The 5,730-nt window shown below is 35.4% G+C and overlaps 1 pseudogene; it reads left to right on the top strand.

Annotated features, from left to right (window-relative positions):
- Window positions 1–1,781: 1,781 nt before the first annotated feature.
- LOC116904501 lies at window positions 1,782–5,056 on the top strand (annotated as a pseudogene).
- Window positions 5,057–5,730: the final 674 nt, after the last annotated feature.

The following is a 5,730-nucleotide window of genomic DNA, read 5'->3' as shown; positions in this document are numbered from 1 at the left end:
TATAGAATTCCTGCTTTATATGTCATTTTGACCCTTTCCCTTACTTCTTTAATAGTCTTTCTTTGTTTGTACATTTGGTGTTTTGACTATTATGGCTGTTCTCTTCTGGTCCGTCTATTCAGAGTTCTGTAAACTGTGTTATGGGCATCTACTGCTAGGTTAGGAAGTTTTCTTCTAGTTTATTTGAATATATTTTAGCCCTTTAAGTTTGGAGTCTGTCCCTCTTCTATACCTATTACCCTTAAGTTCTTGTTTCCTTGCCTGAATGTTTTGAGCTAGCTTTTGCTGTTTTCATTTTCTTTGATAAGTTCTGTGATGCTTTCCTGGTATCTTCCTTTGAGATTCTGTCTTTTTATCTCTTGCCTTCTGCGGTGATGGCCATCTACGACTCGATCTCTACCCTAGTTTCTATCTCAGTTGTCTCCATGTGCTTACTTTTTGTTTCTTTCCCATTTTTAATGATTTTCTTCAATTACTTCACCTGTTTGTGTTTTCCTGTAATTCTTTGAGATTTTTTGTTTCCTATTTAAATTTTACATGTTTACTTGTGTTGACCTATAGGTCTTTAAGGAAATATTTATCCTAATTAAATACACTCATCATCATATAAACATTTATTTAATCATCTGCTTTTCAGTGAGTTGCATATCCAGTATTTACTAGTTGGAGAACTGGGTGTGATCCATAGAAAGTAGTCTTGGTTTCTGTTGTGGCTCTCTGTGTTTGCCTCACCATCAAGTTGTCTGGTATTAGCATCTTTCTGTTTTGACAATTACCTCCTCTAAATCTCTTGTCCAGAACTCCTCTAAACTGTTTTCCTTTCCTTTCAAGCTGCTTTCTAGGAACAGGTGCTCTCCTCAAGTTATTAGTCACTCCCTGGTAACTGTCTTTCAACTTTAACTCAGGCAGAAACTGTAGAGTTACTGCTGCTGATTGCTCCTAGTTTCCTGTGTATACGGGCACAAATGGCACTAAACCATTCCTTTGGAGTCGGGAATGTGGGCAGAGGGTAGTCTTGACATTTCTCAAGCATGTCCAGCACTTCGAATCCATTCCCCCACAGGATTTGGGTGCAGAGAGCTGTTTGACTGGTTCAGTTCAGTTCCAGGAACAGACCAAACTTCAGGTACCTCCTGCTGACTGTTCCTGCATTCCTGGCCAATCCAGAGGCATTTTGCGTTTCTATTGGAACAGGATTAGGTAAAAGGTGGTACAGGCTTGCAGTCTTTCCTGAGGTCTCATAATGGTCGCACTTCTGCTACAAAACCGCTCTTTAAATTGGGATATTATTTTCAAATTTTGTTCAAAATGACTGAGATCAGTCCACACAGACAGATAGAGAATGGAGAGAACAGCTCACACATAGAAACCCAGAGCTCGCTGTTACAACTCTCTTTTTTCCTGGAATTAGGAAAGTTCACTTTTCCATTTGATAGTGCCACTTCCTAACAAACTCATGTATAGAATGTCCTTTCAGATGACATAATAACCTAGGTCCTAAAAGTTTGAGCTGGTATCTCTTCCATAACTAGATCTTAGGGCCACATTCTACAAGGATGTTGTTGAAAGGCACAGATGGGTGAAAGTCTTTCCCTTTCTCTTCATTATAATGAGGCTGTTAAGTGGTAGAAGGAAGAAGGATTTATGTATTAAATGATTAGACAATCCTCTGCTTGGAATATTACTTTTGAGTCACCCAATTTCACCAGCATTTCACAGATGCTTGTAGACATAAAGGAATCAGTGAAATGATTAAGAGAAATACATAGTTTTCTCTAAGTATGATCTCTGGTTACATATACAACCTTCAGAATGGGACTCATTCCAGAAAAAGAGCAGACCCCCAACAGCCATTACACAATGAAAGGATAAAAGTGAAGGTGATCAATGGGTATTATATATTTATTAAACATATAAGACACATTCCCTCAGTTTTAAAATGAATGTCCTACATATGTATGTAAAGTTGCTCCCAGACACAACATTTAGGAAGGGGATCTTATAGGATTCTCTTGGGTGTGTACACTAATAATTCATGCAATACGGTTCCACATAGATAATGCAAAATGCATTAATTTTCAATCCTATAACAAGACACTGAAATACCTTAGAGGGTGATGAACAAAGAAACACACTTATTGGTTTGCAGGATTACCTTCATAGCATTACCTTAAACTGTATTTTGTATTTTCTCTTTTTACTTCTTTTATTGAGTTAACTGGCTTTATGCATTTAATAATATGAAACTTAAGCTAAGAATGTACAACAAATACTAACTAATTTAGTGTTTATCTGTATTTTTCTTATTTGTTAAGTTTGCATATCTTTAGGAATTCTCATGAGAGTTTTAACTCATAGCCTAGGAATACATAAGACACTGTTAACATTATATATTAAGGGATTTTTTTTAACTTTAGAGAGATATGTTTCTTCAATTACAATGATTTCTCCTTTTGGTTGTTATCGTATTTCCTTTTTATTTATTTTCTCTTTGTGGAAGTGATTCAACCTTACTAAGAAATTTCTCCAGGTCTTACATCTATGAAATTGCACAGTAAGACTAGAATTTGTTTTATAACTATCAGCTTCTGTGTACATCCATATCTTACATATAACTTTTATACATACCACAAGCAGAGTTTAAGACAGTTGTGCAATTTTCTTTATGGCATTTTCACAAGTCTCAGGAATATATACAATTATCTAGTTATCAAATAGAATTTTTGATCACTATGCTCTTTGGATAACTCCAGCTTCAGTCAACTACAGTCAGCTTCAGTACTGAACTACAGAAACGATCACTGAAAGTACAGCTTTAGCATTTAATGAGACCATAGAACAATACAGGGGTTTTGACAGTACATTTAATTTTATGAAAATCACTCTTAATTTCTATTATTATGGTCCCATATAAATGTATAAACCTCCCAAGTATCACTTGTCCTTTTAGATTCGGCTTCAACCATTATAGCCCAAGCCTCTAGTGAAAAAATGCTAGATAATAAGTTTCTTAGCATTCCATAACACTTTTCTTGTTAGGGCTCCCAGCTCAGAATCTTCAGATGTGATTATGTAGCCTGTAGAATGTGGAGTTAACGGCTGTAGAAGCCAGTAAAGGCAAAAATGGGACCACTGCAAAGACAGGGGTGAGGGTGGGTGCAATGGAGAACAGAATAGCAGACTACAAGTGTCTCATCAGGAATAAGAAAAGATTGGGCTCCTTAGGGTGAAGAGGCAGGTAAATACAGATGAAGTGGGGAGGAAGGTACAAGGGAGTAGCAGCAGGACATAATTGATCTAAGAAGGAAATGGGAAATGGGTGGATCCTTAGGTAAGGGGTAGGGAGACAAATACAGAACACAGAGGAAGTGAGAAAATAATATGTTTTGTTGAAAAAGCCAAAAGGAAACATCTTGTTAAGGATTTACACCACCATCCTCCCCAAAAAAGATTTTTTAAAAAATGGTCTTTTCTTGATACCTTAGAATTAATCACTTAATCTTGAATTGGAGTTTACCAATGGTCTTCCTCTGTATCTATGTCTTTAATTCTAGATTCTGAGGATGTAAGATCTCATGGTAAAGAAACATATGAAAGATGAACTGTGATAGACATTTTGCCTGGGATTTAATTAGAATTGTGAGGAAAATATAGAAAATTTCTAAATACATCTTACTAAAATTATGCACTATAATGCATCCTAATCTGTTTTTTGATATCTTTTATAATTTTCCCCAATCTCACCATAGTTTTTGTACATTTGTGCAAGTGTGACTGGTATTCTATGCTCATTAATACTGTTTCAATTTTTAAATATAAAATGAGCCAAGTCAAATTAATAAAATCGAAATTCCAAGGTATGAGATTCAGGTATAATACAGGAACACAAAGTCTGTATTCTGTATAGATGTGACTCTAAATTAATTTATTATTAATAATATATTTTCTATATAGGAAAGACTTGGAGGACATATAGAAATGTAGGCTATTTCCAGGATGAGATATCAAAAGAGAGATAGGATACTCAATGATTAGTATGGAAAATAGAATGATTATATAACCATACTGTGAAGTGAATAATAATTTTAATATTTAACATATTTTTTCCAGATATATAAAAGACTTACATTATGCTTTTTAAAATATTTACGCTCCATTTATGTCTTCAATCAGAATGTCCTTTATTTCCAAGCTGGACTAGGTCTATCAATATGTTTCTACTGATTTTCTATATCTTACAAACTCAAGTCACAGCCCTAAGCCTGTGGACCTGATCTCCTGTCCTTGACCTTTATTCATATAATTATGGTTCTCACTGGATGGGATATTTTGGCGAGGACATCATTTAAGTTCCTGAACATTCGAATGACTTCAAATGTAAAACTATTTACCTAAACAGGGTGATGAGGGCCCTCTCTCTATCTGTATCCTGCCTCCTGGAAATTATGTTCCGGGCTGTCACAATCAGTTCTATACCTCACACTGTTGGCAAAATTTAAACATAAATTAAAAAAATATGTCATCTATGCTTTCTTCTATTTTGGTCTTTCAATTTCTTTCAGCATTAATAGTTCTTCTCTGTTGGTGCTTATACAATATAGAGTGAGACCAACCAGATGAGGGTCACTAAATATTGCTCCTCTTTCCAATAAACAACATCATAAGAGTTGATTTTTAACAGTGACAATTTTAAGGGATGTGTTTCTTGTAGGAGTCATGCTGACCACAATTGTGTACATGGTGATTTTTCTTGTTAAGACATCAGAGGCAATGCAAGCATCTGCATAGCATCAACAACATGAGAGCATCTCCTGAGAAAAGAGCCACCCAGACCATCTTGATTCTGGTGGTCTTCTTTGTGGTCATGTACTGGGTGGACTTCATCATCTCTTCCACCTCAGTCCTGATATGGAGGTACAACCCTGATATCCTGACTATTCAGAAGTTTGTGATGAACTCCTATCCCACAATTACCCCTTTGGTACAAATGAGTTCTGAAAACAGAATAATCAATTTGCTGAAAAACTTTTGGCCAAAATTCCAACAGGCTTTTTGAAAGGGGATCATTTTCCTTTATTTTTTAAAGGACCACAAAACATATACAACAGAAGACTGCCTTGTCTTGCCTCAGTGAGAGAAGACACACACCAACCTTCGAGAGACTTGAGGTCCCAGGAGAGGGAGGTCTGTTGGGGTGGAGACATCCTTTTTGGACATCAGGGGAGATGTATAGGATGAGAACAGTCAGTGAATACCAGTGGGTGATAATGTGATGACTGTAATAAAGATTAAAGAATAATTATAAAAGGGAAGATTATATTATTTTCAGGGTATGAGTGTTGTGCCAGCATGTCTGCATTTATTTCATTTCTGGTGTTCTAGAGATCATATGAGGTCATTGTATCCTTTGGAACTGGATTGAGCAATGGTTCTAGGATTTTATTTTGTGAGGAGTTCTAGTCTCAATTATTTAAAAAAAACTTATTCTTTTGAAATTATTTAATAGTTCAAGAAGCAAAGTAATATTTTTTATCATTTAAGTTAAATTCATGGTATCATACATTCTTTTATACATTTCTGCTGCCAAGATATATGGAGATCTTTCAGTTCACGGTACACCATAAGTTGATATTTCCACACGAATTCCCTTTCTCTATTTTAATTAATATCATAAATGTTTCCCTGATGCTGAGTTTACTCGAAAGAAGATTCTTACTTATAGTAACTTTT

This window comes from Rattus rattus, chromosome 6 (assembly GCF_011064425.1).
Source record: "Rattus rattus isolate New Zealand chromosome 6, Rrattus_CSIRO_v1, whole genome shotgun sequence".
Lineage (NCBI taxonomy): Eukaryota > Metazoa > Chordata > Mammalia > Rodentia > Muridae > Rattus > Rattus rattus.
Note: the sequence above shows the minus strand (reverse complement) of the source record. Positions and strands in the feature narration are given on the sequence as shown.